A 14,371-nucleotide genomic window follows, 5' to 3' on the forward strand; every position below is an offset into this window, starting at 1 on the left:
TCGTTTTATATATGCACAATTTATATAAGTGTAAAAATTTTACAGAATGCCCTACCTTTGCTCTGGGAAAATATTCCATAGACTGTTGCTTGTGTTGTAATGATGAAAGTAGTAAGTTCTGGAGGACACGGCCCTGGACAGTAAGGACACTTTGTCTCTGCAGGCTCAAAGTTCTGTGGAACGGGATTATCTGTCTTGGTTAAATCCAGTGGTAGATCCTCTGGGATTCTCTTGAAATTCCACAAGTAGTTGGTCATAGTGATCACACTACTATGTGTGTATTCTGGCTGATAGTGCATACCCACATTTCCACTGACCATTTCCTCAAGATCTTCAATATCCTCGTTTGAGGTATCCACAGCATTTTTGGCCAAGTGAGGATGCTCTTGGAACAGCCACCACATAGACAAGTATCTATGTACACAGCTGATCCGTTTTCTTGAGCCTATACACTGGCAGTGCCATTTACCTGATTTGGTATCGAATGTTGACAGTGTCCTCCTAAACTTACACCAGTTGTCCTTCTCACCAGTGTACACTGAGAAGAAGATGTAACGATCAGAGAGACTGTGTTCCCCCCAGAAAATTGGGAACACACAGTCAACTTCCTCTGAGTAGGCACGTTGGTAGAGTGCCATGCATTCTTCTTGCCTCGATGTTGATATGAGTCCTTTTTCCGCCATCTCCTTCACAGACTCATTGTTCAGTGCTGGTGGTGGAATATATGCATGGGCTTTTCGGGTCCTCTCTAGGTGGTAGCATTCTTTACCAGGGTTTCCACTTTGGGCAGCTATGCTCATGAAGTCCCTACATTCCTCCACTTCACAATCATACAGCCGAGCTGGTAAACACTTCTGTACATGTATAGGCAGTCTAACACCATGGGGATGTTTTGTTGTAACATAGAGTCCATTTTTTGGGTCAATGCAGATCATGGGTTCTTGTCCATCATGTTGCTCTCTTTCATGTCGTTTTAAGTTCGAGGTGGTGCTGAAATGAAGCCCACATATATGGCACACCTTTGCTCCTTGTTGGACTTGGTCAGTTACAGAAGGCGCAGAAGGTTGTTCCACATCTGAGAAAAATAATACACACTCCATTTTGACTATGACCATTTCAGTTATAAACTACTGTTGTATGTATCTCTACTTCTGTTTGGTTTATATTTGTGAGTGTACTCACCAGAAGGTCCTGCTGTCAGCATCAGACCTGTTGTGGCAAAGAAAAGGAATAATACATTTGACAGATGTAGTGTGAATTATAAACTTGTCAAAGACACAAAGAGTATGATTTTAATGTTTATGTTGACCTACCATGCTTTTGTAAGTGGGATTTGAAATCTGGGGATCTATTTATTATTTTGGCACACTTAGGACAATGCCAATGGCTCCTTTTACCACTTTTCCTCTCTGGACAGTGGCATGGTATGGTGAACTTGCCTACCAAGACAATAGGATGTTTTGACAATGTGTCAATAATACATACATTCTATACATTTAATAGATTATTAATATTTGCCAAATTTAATTACTTACTTGTGCCACTCTCTTTAAAGTGTACAGCAAATCTCAAATGCTTTATGAAAAAATGATTTGTAGATGCTGTAACTGAAGAAGAGCAGTAACAACAAGCATGATCACCTCCAAGTTCCAAAAAATCCTCTTTGCAGAGAAACTCAAATACCCTTCCTGTCAAATAAAAACAGAAGAAGCAGTGTAACTTATTATGGGCTGATTGGCACAGAGAGAGAGAGAGAGAGAGATTTAGTCAAATTGCATGTGATTGGAAAATAAGTCTAATAATGTTAACATCCATTTCTACTTATTTGCAAATATCAAAATTGTTTGGTACATTTGTAAGAAGTATACGTCTATATAAATAAATAAAACAATCTTAAGCCAATCATTATCAATAATGAAAGTTTCACGTAAACGCAATGGTCTTTTTGTTCTCTTTTACTGCAAAACCCTTAGGTGTGTTTTGGATATTTTTTTTGTTTTGTTTGTTTTACTCGCAGCGTCGTTGCACAGACCGATCGGTGTAGGCTATGGCATCAATGTACCGCGCGGTACTTTGATGTCTCCGTCAATGTGTCTGTGTAACGACGCCAGAACACACCTAATATGGATATGGTCATCACATAATATGGTCCTAATATGGTCCTAAAACATTCATTATTTGAACTGTGGATCACCTTAAGTCAATTGCCACATCGCATCACCTTAACGTGATCTATGAACAACGCCATGCAAAAGGATCCCAGTTGTAAAGCAACTGATTTACATGTAATTGTAATAACTTGTTTAAACAGGGTATCTGCAGATATCAACAGCTCCAATACTTTTTAGGGCTATGTTTAGGTGATTCATTTAAAACATAGTGCATTAAGACCTTTAAGACATGTTTCTTTACATTGACAAGAATCTGCGGACACCCCCGTGAGAGTTTTCAAAATAAAATGCAAAGCAAATAATAAAGTGGTATGACTTTGCTTACCTTCCATAATTTAGTCAAACAAGTGTCGATACCTATTGCAAAAAAAAAATATATGTTTATTGTCAATATAGGTAGCCTATGAGAGACTGCCATTAAGAACTTTTTAGATCCATTAAAAATTGCATTCATCAAACGATATTTAATTAATAATACAAGTCATGCAAATTGCAAATATATGTTTACATCAGAACATAGTTAGTTACTTACGCTGACAATGATACTCCTGCATGTATGATCCTTGAAGTTCATCATCGATGCCTCTGGCGCCGTCGGTGTCGGTATTTGACCAATCAAATTAAACTGGTCAACGCACTTACACCAATCAAATAAGTTGTTCCCTTTCGTTCAGTCACTACGACGTACGTTAGTGACTAACGAATGGGGGTTTCGCTTAGAAGCCAATCATCTTCATCGTGTTCAACAGCGCCCAATGGCAGTGCCAATGCCATGGGCATGCGGAATTTGCATGCGTAACTCCGCCCCACCTCGTGGGTATATCAGGAAGTACGCTGCCAACATCGCATTATGTTTCTGCTTTGGAGCCAAGAGGATCTCTTCACTCCTACAAGCCTGATCTGAGTCATCGACAGCTTTCGAGACGAGCAGCTTTCCAGAGGCGTTGGTGTTACGGCGCGTTCCAGTGATCTTCATACTGCCTGCCTGCTGATCTGCGCAGTGGTCCGCTAGACAGCTGGTGTGTTGGTTCCTGGGCGCTTCGGCGTTCTCTGCGAGGCTTTCCTCTCATAAAAGAGCTTACACGTGACGCGTCCTTTTCAGGATGTCTCGTCCGTGTACTTCTGGGTGTGGTCGGTTGCTTTCCTCCTCTGATGGGCACGAACACTGTCTGGTATGTTTGGGCTTTCAGCATGCTCAGACAGCGTTCGCGGATGAGTCATGTTCTCACTGCGGGAACATGACCATCGCAATGTTGCGGTCAAGACTCCATGACCTTCGTTCTGAAGTGAGAGTCCCCTCTACCACACCCCGATCTACTGAGTCCCAGAGGCCCAGTACTTCGGCTGGTGGTCAGGGTGACTTGACGGTTACGGTGTGGAACAAAGCCCCGACGCTCATGCCTCGGGCCACACCCCCGTCTTGCACATTGCAACCCGCGAGCGTTCAGATGCAGATCGCGGGGCCGGCTCCGGCCCCCCCGCGCATCTCATTTGGCGCTCCGGAGGAGGATGCGATGTCGATCACCGCATCACAAGGTGGGCTCGAGTCCTCTGGAGATGATGACTCGGCTGTGCTGCCGCCCTCGGGCGTGCCAGCATTGCCCGAGTCAGATCCAGAGCTGACAGCCATGTTGTCTCGGGCAGCCGCGAGTTTAGGGATCGAGTGGAACCCTCCACCCTGTCCCGAACGCTCAAGGCTCGATGATTGGTTTTTGGGGGCTCGCGCTGACACCCGTCAGTCCTTGCCCTCAATACCTTTCTTTCCCGAGCTGCATGAGGAACTCACGCGGTCCTGGAAGTCCCCGTTGTCTTCCCGTGACCGTTCACTGACTTCCTCCGCCTTCTCCGTCCTCGATGGGGCGGCAGCTAAAGGGTACACTGGGGTCCCTCCAGTTGAACGTTCTGTTGCGATGCAACTGTGTCCTCAGAGCGCTTCAACCTGGCGTGGTGATCCTAAGCACCCCTCCAAAGCCTGTCGATTCACATCAACCTTGGTGTCGAAATCGCACAGAGCCGCGGGGCAGGCTGCCGCTTCGCTGCATGCCATGGCGATCCTCCAGGTCTACCAGGCCAGGATCCTCAAGGACATGCACGAGGGTGGAGTTGATCCGGGGCTCTTAAATGAGCTGCGTGCCGCCACCGACCTCGCTCTCTGGGCGACGAAGGTGACCGCACGCTCCCTGGGTCAAGTGATGTCCACAAATGTGGTCCAGGAGCGTCACCTGTGGCTGAACCTGGCCGATATGCGGGACACCGAGCGAACCCGGTTCCTCGATGCCCCCATATCCCAGGCCGGCCTCTTCGGCGGGGCGGTTGAGGACTTTGCCCAACAGTTCTCAATCGCCCAGAAGCAGACTGAGGCTATCAAGCACGTACTGCCCCGGCGGCCAGCTGCTGCCTCCACCCCGCCGCCGGCACAGTCAACTCAGTCTGCTCCACGCCGAGGACGCCCTCCTAAGGCTCCCGCCCCTCCCACCCGGTCCAAGCAGCAGCCTTCACCCGGGCCGGGTCGCGGAGGAAGCCGTAGGAAGGCGTCCAAGTCCCCTCAGGCCGCCCCGCGCCCCGCTAAACGCCAGGCCAAGCGGCGCTCCTGAGACGGACGGCTCAGGGATGGGAAATTCTTTCGAGGAGATGGTAGCAGGACCACTCCTTCCCCCGGTGGAGGGCCGGGGGAGAATCCTTTGTTCAGCTGCTGGCCCCCGGGTCAGCAGCACCCTATGTTGGTCAAAGAAAGAATTAACACTCCCATCCCTGAGCCCACAGAGTCCGGTGATGACGGTGCGCGCCACCCACGGGTCCCGCCACTCGCATCCCACTCTGTCGCCAGCCTCCTGGCAGAGCAGACCCCAGTGGAACGCTGGTCCTTCCCTGGTCTCCTCTGTCAGGACGCAGCTGTCAACCGTGCCCCCGCACCGGGACGCCCCACAGCCTCCCATGTCCGGGCCGGTGACGCTGCATCGCTGCAAGCCCACACCGGGTACGTCTGTACACCGTATGACCCCGCTGGTGCAGTTTCTGGATGTCTGGCTTCAGCTTCCAGGGCTGTCCCGCTGGGTCGAGCGGACCGTCAGGCGCGGCTACGCGATTCAGTTCGCGCAGGTTCCTCCCTGCTTCCGGGGAGTCCGTTCCACCATGATCGGGGCCAACGCCCCCGTCATGCGAGCGGAGATTGCCACCCTACTGGCGAAGGGTGCGATCGAACCTGTCCCTCCAGCCGAGATGAATTGCGGGTTTTACAGCCCGTACTTCATTGTACCCAAAAAGACCGGTGGGCTACGGCCAATCCTGGACCTGCGCGTCTTGAACCGTTACCTTCACCGGTTTCCGTTCAAGATGTTGACAGCGAAACGCCTTTTCGAATGCGTTCGTCCAAAAGATTGGTTTGCAGCGATCGACCTGAAGGACGCCTACTTCCATGTCTCCATTTTGCCTCGACACAGACCGTTCCTACGGTTTGCTTTCGAGGGGCGGGCATATCAGTACGCAGTTCTACCATTCGGGCTATCTCTGTCCCCTCGCGTCTTTACGAAGATTGCCGAGGCAGCCCTTGCGCCCCTTCGGCAGCACGGGGTCCGCATCCTGAACTACCTCGACGACTGGCTCATACTGGGTCCCTCTCGAGAGCAGGTTTGCGGACACAGAGATCTGGTGCTCCATCACCTAGCCCGTCTGGGCCTTCGGGTCAACTGGGAGAAGAGCAAACTTTGCCCCGCGCAGAGGATCTCTTTTCTCGGTATGGATATCGACTCGGTCGCCATGTGCGCGCAGCTTTCGAGCGAGCGCGCGCAGTCTCTGCTGACTTCCCTTCGACAACTCGAGGGCAAGAGTGCGGTTCCACTGAAACATTTTCAGAGGCTCCTGGGGCATATGGCATCTGCAGCCGCGGTAACGCCGCTCGGATTGCTTCATATGAGACCGCTTCAGCACTGGCTACGCGATCGAGTCCCGAGATGGGCATGGCGGTCTGGCACGCTCCGGGTCCCAGTGACCCGGGCCTGCTTACAGACACTCACCCCGTGGTCGAACCTCAAGTTTCTACGGACCGGAGTGTCCTTAGAACGAGCTTCCCAGCATGTTGTTGTGACAACAGATGCATCATCCACGGGCTGGGGTGCCATGTGCAATGGACAAGCAGCCGCGGGCTCCTGGACAGGACCCCACCGCCTTCTGCATGTCAATTGCCTCGAGTTACTGGCTGTACGGTTCGCCCTGCACCGCTTCCGAGCGTTGCTGAAGGGTCAACATGTGCTAGTCAGGACAGACAACACGGCCGTAGTAGCGTACATCAACCACCAGGGCGGTCTACGCTCCCACCGTATGTCTCAACTCGCCCGCCATCTCGTTTTGTGGAGTCACAAGCGCCTGAGGTCCCTTCGTGCTGTCCACATCCCTGGAGACCTGAACTGTGCAGCCGACGAGCTCTCACGGTTTCAGCCTCTCCCCGGAGAGTGGAGACTCCACCCCCAGACGATCCAGCTGATATGGGAACGGTTCGGCGACGCACAGGTAGATCTGTTTGCCTCCCAGGACTCTTCCCATTGCTCCCTGTATTATTCCCTGACCGAGGGCACCCTCGGCACGGATGCACTGGCGCACAGCTGGCCGTCCGGGCTACGCAAGTATGCGTTTCCCCCAGTGAGCCTTCTTGCACGGGTACTGTGCAAGATCAGGGAGGACAAGGAGCAGGTCGTCTTGGTCGCCCCGCTTTGGCACGGCCAGACCTGGTTCCCAGAACTCTTACTCCTTGTGACAGCCCCTCCCTGGCCTATCCCTCTGAGACCAGACCTCCTGACTCAGAGACGGGGCACCTTTTGGCACCCGCGTCCAGCGTTCTGGAAGCTCCACGTGTGGCTTCTGGACGGGACACGGCAGGTTTGAGTAGCCTTCCACCTGCGGTGGTCGCTACCATCACTTCCGCTAGAGCTGAGTCTACACGACGTCTCTACGCGTTGAAGTGGAACCTCTTCGTCACATGGTGCTCTTCCCGCCAAGAAGACCCCTGGAAATGCCCGATCGGGTCCGTGCTATCGTTTCTCCAGGAGGGGGTGGAGCGAAGGCTGTCTCCCTCCACCCTTAAAGTGTACGTGGCCGCAATATCTGCCTACCACGATCTCCTGGGAGACAAAAAGGTAAGTCAGCACGACCTGATCATCAGGTTCCTGAGGGGGGCGAGGAGACTGAATCCTCCTCGCTCTCCTCTCGTTCCCTCTTGGGACCTCTCAGTAGTCTTAAGTGCTCTGCAGAGGCCTCCCTTTGAGCCTTTGCGGTCGGCCGAGATTAAGTTCTTGTCTATGAAGACGGCTCTGCTGACCGCATTGGCCTCGCTTAAGAGGGTCGGGGACCTGCAAGCATTTTCGGTTGACGAAGCGTGCCTTGAGTTCGGGCCGGCTAACTCTCACGTGATCCTGAGACCCCGGCCCGGATATGTGCCCAAGGTTCCCACCACTCCGTTCCGAGACCAGGTGGTGAACCTGCAAGCGCTGCCTTTGGAGGAGGCAGACCCAGCCTTGGCATTGCTCTGTCCAGTACGCGCTCTCCGCGCCTACGTAGACATGACGCAGTGTTTCAGGACCTCAGACCAGCTCTTTGTCTGTTATGGTGGAGAGCGGAAGGGAAGCGCTCTCTCAAAGCAGAGGTTGTCTCACTGGATAGTGGACACCATTCTTTTGGCTTACCAGCAGCAAGGCCGACCATGTCCCCTTGGTGTGAGGGCACACTCCACCCGGAGTGTGGCCTCCTCTTGGGCTCTAGCGCATGGCGCCTCGCTAACAGACATCTGCAGAGCTGCAGGCTGGGCGACACCCAACACATTCGCCAGATTCTACAATCTCCGAGTGGAGCCAGTGTCCGACTTTGTACTCGCCCCTACGGGTGGCCGGTAATGGACCACGCTCAGGTGTCTTCGCTTGCTCGCCATTCCACTCCACGGACTGGATACGTGCGATATTTTCCTCAGGTGAGCTCCCCGAGAGCCCTGAGCTCCTCCAGCACTGTCGACGCCGACATCAGTTCAGTCTGCCCTTTCGAGCCCAGACCCTCATGTCCGGCCAGGTGCTCCGTGTGCATGGTTCCCCTCCGGCGACCCCCACACGAGTATTCCCACCGTAAGCCTCCTCAGTGAGCAGGTGTCTTTCCCTTGGCAAGTCCCTGCCACCCCTAGGGTTAAAAATCCACCTTCGGCTGGTACCCTAGAGATCTTCCATATGCAACCCTCAGCGGGTCATATGTGTATTCTCTAAGTCCTCCCTACGGTAGGCATCTTGGCATTCCCTCACTGGGATATGCTTCCCAGTGTACCTTGGTAATCCTGTGATAAGTAGGAGTCCTAGGGCCTTAAGTGGCGGGATCTCACACTTACGCAGGGCACTGGACGACAGCTGAGTGGCGTTGTTGAATAGGATCCCCCATTCGTTAGTCACTAACGTACGTCGTAGTGACTGAACGAAAGGGAACGTCTCGGTTACGTATGTAACCCTCGTTCCCTGAGGAGGGAACGGAGACGTACGTTTCCTTAGCCACGTCAGCTGTGCTGCCTGGAACGCGGGAGTTCAGTCTTGGCTCCTGCAGCAGTAACATAATGCGATGTTGGCAGCGTACTTCCTGATATACCCACGAGGTGGGGCGGAGTTACGCATGCAAATTCCGCATGCCCATGGCATTGGCACTGCCATTGGGCGCTGTTGAACACGATGAAGATGATTGGCTTCTAAGCGAAACCCCCATTCGTTAGTCACTAACGTACGTCTCCGTTCCCTCCTCAGGGAACGAGGGTTACATACGTAACCGAGACGTTTTCAGGGTACTCGAGGTCACAAAAGGTGAGAAAGGTACACTTGGGGGGAAGGGTGACGCACCTGAAGGCTGGTGAACTTATGAAGAGCTTTTGTAGGGGGGAGGGGGGGGGGTCTTTTTGACTTTGTAACACATAGGTTCATATATATTTAAATATATAAATCTTTTTATATATTTACAATTAGCCTAACAGGGAATCAACAACTGCCCATAATATGTTTTACTGCAAGTTTGAAAATCCCCAGCCCACACCTACAGTGTGCAGAATGCAGATGACAATCCACACACACACACACATACACGCACACACACACACACACACACACACACACACACACACACACACACACACACACACACACACACACACACACACACACACACACACACACACACACACACACACACACACACACACCTACAGTGAGCAGATGACAATCCACACACACACACACACACACACACCCCTACAGTGAGCAGATGACAGCGCAGACTTCCAAATGATCACTCCTCCATTTTCCACAGACCATAGCACACTTTTAATAGTTTGAATATACAGTAGACTTTATTTGTCACCGTGACGTAAATTTACTCATCAGCACAGTTCATTGATGTCCGTGCAAAATACATTAGCCAAACTCCTGTGTCCATTCGGGCCAAGTGTTTTCAAAGTTTAAAACGGCCTGACTAGATCGTGCGCACGCACTGAACGCGTCCTTCGGCACTCACGATCAACTTTGAAAGTCCTGCGTGCATTGCGTTTACACAGGCCTGTATAGTTAAGCTAGAACACTTTTGTTGTTTTTACAGAGCGATATCATTATTTTTGTTGTTGTTATTATTATTATTATTATTATTATTATATGTAGCCTATACCGCGCTCTCGTGCATATTCCGCGTAGGCTATCTGAATGGACTTATTTTTTACTGTATGCTTTCAGACCATAGCCTCTTGTTGAGTTTTATTTCAAGTTCAAGTGGTTTTATTTTAATTTATGTCCTGCATGTTTTCAATGACATGGCTGTGCAGGAAATAAAAAGCTATAAAGAACTCTTCACAGAAAAACAAAAAATAAAATACATGTGTGACTGATGTCTCTTAATCCTTAAAAATGTAGGCTACCTTATAGAAAACATGCAGTGGGTAGGCGTGACATATTAGGCCTAATTGTTATTAGATTATTAATAACAATAATAATAGCTTACTACAGGCGCATATAGCGGTGACGGGTCGCGTGATAAGAGCTTATGGCCGTGACGGGTCGAGGGACAGGCACATATAGCCGTGATGGGTCGAGGGACAGGCACATATAGCCGTGACGGGTCGAGGGACAGGCACATATAGCCGTGACGGGTCGAGGGACAGGCACATATAGCCGTGACGGGTCGAGGGACAGGCACATATAGCCGTGACGGGTCGAGGGACAGGCACATATAGCCGTGACGGGTCGAGGGACAGGCACATATAGCCGTGACGGGTCGCGTGATAAGAGCTAATGGCCGTGATGGGCCGAGGGACAGGCACATATAGCGGTGACGGGTCGAGGGACAGGCACATATAGCCGTGACGGGTCGAGGGACAGGCACATATAGCCGTGACGGGTCGAGGGACAGGCACATATAGCCGTGACGGGTCGAGGGACAGGCACATATAGCCGTGATGGGTCGAGGGACAGGCGCATATAGCCGTGACGGGTCGCGTGATAAGAGCTAATGGCCGTGATGGGCCGAGGGACAGGCACATATAGCGGTGACGGGTCGAGGGACAGGCACATATAGCCGTGACGGGTCGAGGGACAGGCGCATATAGCGGTGACGGGTCGCGTGATAAGAGCTAATGGCCGTGATGGGCCGAGGGACAGGCACATATAGCCGTGATGGGTCGAGGGACAGGCACATATAGCCGTGATGGGTCGAGGGACAGGCGCATATAGCGGTGACGGGTCGCGTGATAAGAGCTAATGGCCGTGATGGGCCGAGGGACAGGCACATATAGCGGTGACGGGTCGCGTGATAAGAGCTAATGGCCGTGATGGGTCGAGGGACAGGCACATATAGCCGTGACGGGTCGAGTGACAGGCGCTTACGGCCGTGACGGGTCGAGGGACAGGCGCATATAGCGGTGACGGGTCGCGTGATAAGAGCTAATGGCCGTGATGGGCCGAGGGACAGGCACATATAGCGGTGACGGGTCGCGTGATAAGAGCTAATGGCCGTGATGGGCCGAGGGACAGGCACATATAGCCGTGATGGGTCGAGGGACAGGCACATATAGCCGTGATGGGTCGAGGGACAGGCGCATATAGCCGTGATGGGTCGAGGGACAGGCACATATAGCCGTGATGGGTCGAGGGACAGGCACATATAGCCGTGACGGGTCGAGTGACAGGCGCTTACGGCCGTGACGGGTCGAGTGACAGGCACATATAGCCGTGATGGGTCGAGGGACAGGCACATATAGCCGTGATGGGTCGAGGGACAGGCGCATATAGCGGTGACGGGTCGCGTGATAAGAGCTAATGGCCGTGATGGGCCGAGGGACAGGCACATATAGCGGTGACGGGTCGCGTGATAAGAGCTAATGGCCGTGATGGGTCGAGGGACAGGCACATATAGCCGTGACGGGTCGAGTGACAGGCGCTTACGGCCGTGACGGGTCGAGGGACAGGCACATATAGCCGTGATGGGTCGAGGGACAGGCACATATAGCCGTGACGGGTCGAGGGACAGGCGCATATAGCGGTGACGGGTCGCGTGATAAGAGCTAATGGCCGTGATGGGTCGAGGGACAGGCACATATAGCCGTGACGGGTCGAGTGACAGGCGCTTACGGCCGTGACGGGTCGAGGGACAGGCACATATAGCCGTGATGGGTCGAGGGACAGGCACATATAGCCGTGACGGGTCGAGGGACAGGCGCATATAGCGGTGACGGGTCGCGTGATAAGAGCTAATGGCCGTGATGGGTCGAGGGACAGGCACATATAGCCGTGACGGGTCGAGTGACAGGCGCTTACGGCCGTGACGGGCCGAGGGACAGGCACATATAGCCGTGACGGGTCGAGTGACAGGCGCTTACGGCCGTGACGAGTCGAGGGACAGGCACATATAGTGGTGACGGGTCGCGTGATAAGAGCTAATGGCCGTGATGGGTCGAGGGACAGGCACATATAGCCGTGACGGGTCGAGTGACAGGCACTTACGGCCGTGACGGGTCGAGTGACAGCTGCCACTAGCGGTGACTGGTAGAGTGACAGGTCTCATTGGCAGCTGCCCCTGCCACGGAAAGATTTTACCCATACTGGCCTTTCCCAGTGAGATGAACATAGTGAACTGTGAGATTTGAGTTCAAACAAACACCTGAGGAATTGGGTAGGAAAGATCTGATTGCCTGTTTGATTTTTCCTCGTGAACTAATGAATCGTTTTCAGCGAATTTACGGATTTTTGATTCTTTGAACCGAGTCTTTGAACTGAATCTTTGAACTGAATCTTTGAACTGAATCTTTGAACTGAATCTTTGATTCGAATCTTTGAAACGAATCTTTCAGCGGAACTTTTTGAACTGGACTTTTTGAATTGAACCCTCTGAACTGATCCTTTCAACGAATCTTTTCAGTGATTCATTGAACTCTTTTTTTTCTTCTGAACCATTATTTTTGCATTGTGTTCAATACCAAGGATTTAATTTTTGAATATTTGAGTGAACTGTCCACCTTTACAATTGTGAATGTTTGTAATTGATATTGAAGGTGTGTTATTCTAGGAGATATTCATAGTTAGAGGGTGCACCCAAATCAAAAGGAGTCAAGTGAACTTGTTAAATTACAGTCAATTTAATTGAAAGTTCATGTAACTGTGATTTATTATTGAACAAGTATTGTGACATGGATTGAGTTTTATTTTATTTTCCTAATTTTATTTTATTTTCCTTTTAAAAAGAAATTTCAATTTCACTAAAGATTTACTTTTAATTCAACAGTGTTGTTTTTATTACACCTCCATAGTCGAACCTATTGGCCTATGATTAATACTAGCTGCAAGTGCAATATTAATTGACACGTGTGCTACACTCTTACAAACACATTATTCCACTCAGGATATATGACAAAAGACTGTTAAACTGCTCTACTGAGAGACAATGTAGTTATTTATGGATAAAACATCAGTAATACAAAAACAAACACCATTGACACTTATCTCTAATCATAAACCTCTACTGCTAAATAACTGTGAATCGAGATATATGCTTTGCTTTTATGAGAACTACATTGATTGTTATAAAGAAAGATGGCAGCATCATTATTTTATTTCCACACAGAGATTGGTAGATCTATTAGTGAAATCTGTTGACTTTATCAATCTGTGTGTCATTATATGCCAACGGTGACCATTCAATAAACAGCACTGTCTGACCCTAGCAATGGATTAACACACATCAATGAGAGGCAACAATGATAAATAAGTGAATAAAAGTGTCCAGTGACACTGACAGGAACTTTACAAGGTGGCAGTGCCAGAAACAAACTTTTGGAATACGAAATTGGGTAACTAAGAAGATTTTAAAGCAGCGTTGCCTCCTAGTATTTACCATTCATCTCATTGGAAAACCATCACTCATTAACAATAAATTAGCCATTAACCTATTTGATTTAGATGTAGATATTTGATTTCTAGGCTATACAAACTGCAAACGCCAGACGTTCCCCCATGCCAGGGTCACAAATGAACTTTTTCATTTAGGCTGAGCTCCTTGCAGTTGATTTCCAAGAGCATTTAATTTATTTATAAGTGCAATTTTTAATGATTAGCTTTGTTGTCGTTTGTCAAATACTTAATATGAACCAATTACTTAAATCAATCAGAACACTAGAATGTTTCCAATAAAATGTTATCATGAACAAAAGCCTGCAAAGGTGGAACAAAAGCTGAAATAGCTTACATGTTCATTTACACAGACTGTTTAATGTTACTCAAATGATAAAATTAACTCTTTACAGAGTCATTTATTGATATGCTCTTGATATTGTAGGCTAATAATGATTTGTCGATTAATTGATACGTAAAATGTTTTTGTGTTTGGGGGAAACTGCACATCATATTCTGACTACACAGCCAACTATACAGAAAGGGAGCAGAGAATGTGAAGCTGTCCATAATTTGAGTGTAGCGCGCGTTTAAGCGCTCTCACAAACACTCCCGTTAACGACACTGCAGAATAAATCTCTTACATCTGCACTGTTGTTTATGATGACAGGAGAATTCATGAGTTCAGTCAGAGAGAGCGTGCACTGAACACAACTCTGTTTCAGCGATGACTAATCTGAACGCCTCTGATTGGCCATCCCGCTCAACAGAAACGTGTGTGATTGGTTATAATGCTCCTGCAAAAGGGAATCTGACAGAATG

This window comes from Gobio gobio (assembly GCF_949357685.1).
Source record: "Gobio gobio genome assembly, chromosome: 1".
NCBI classification, from domain to species: domain Eukaryota; kingdom Metazoa; phylum Chordata; class Actinopteri; order Cypriniformes; family Gobionidae; genus Gobio; species Gobio gobio.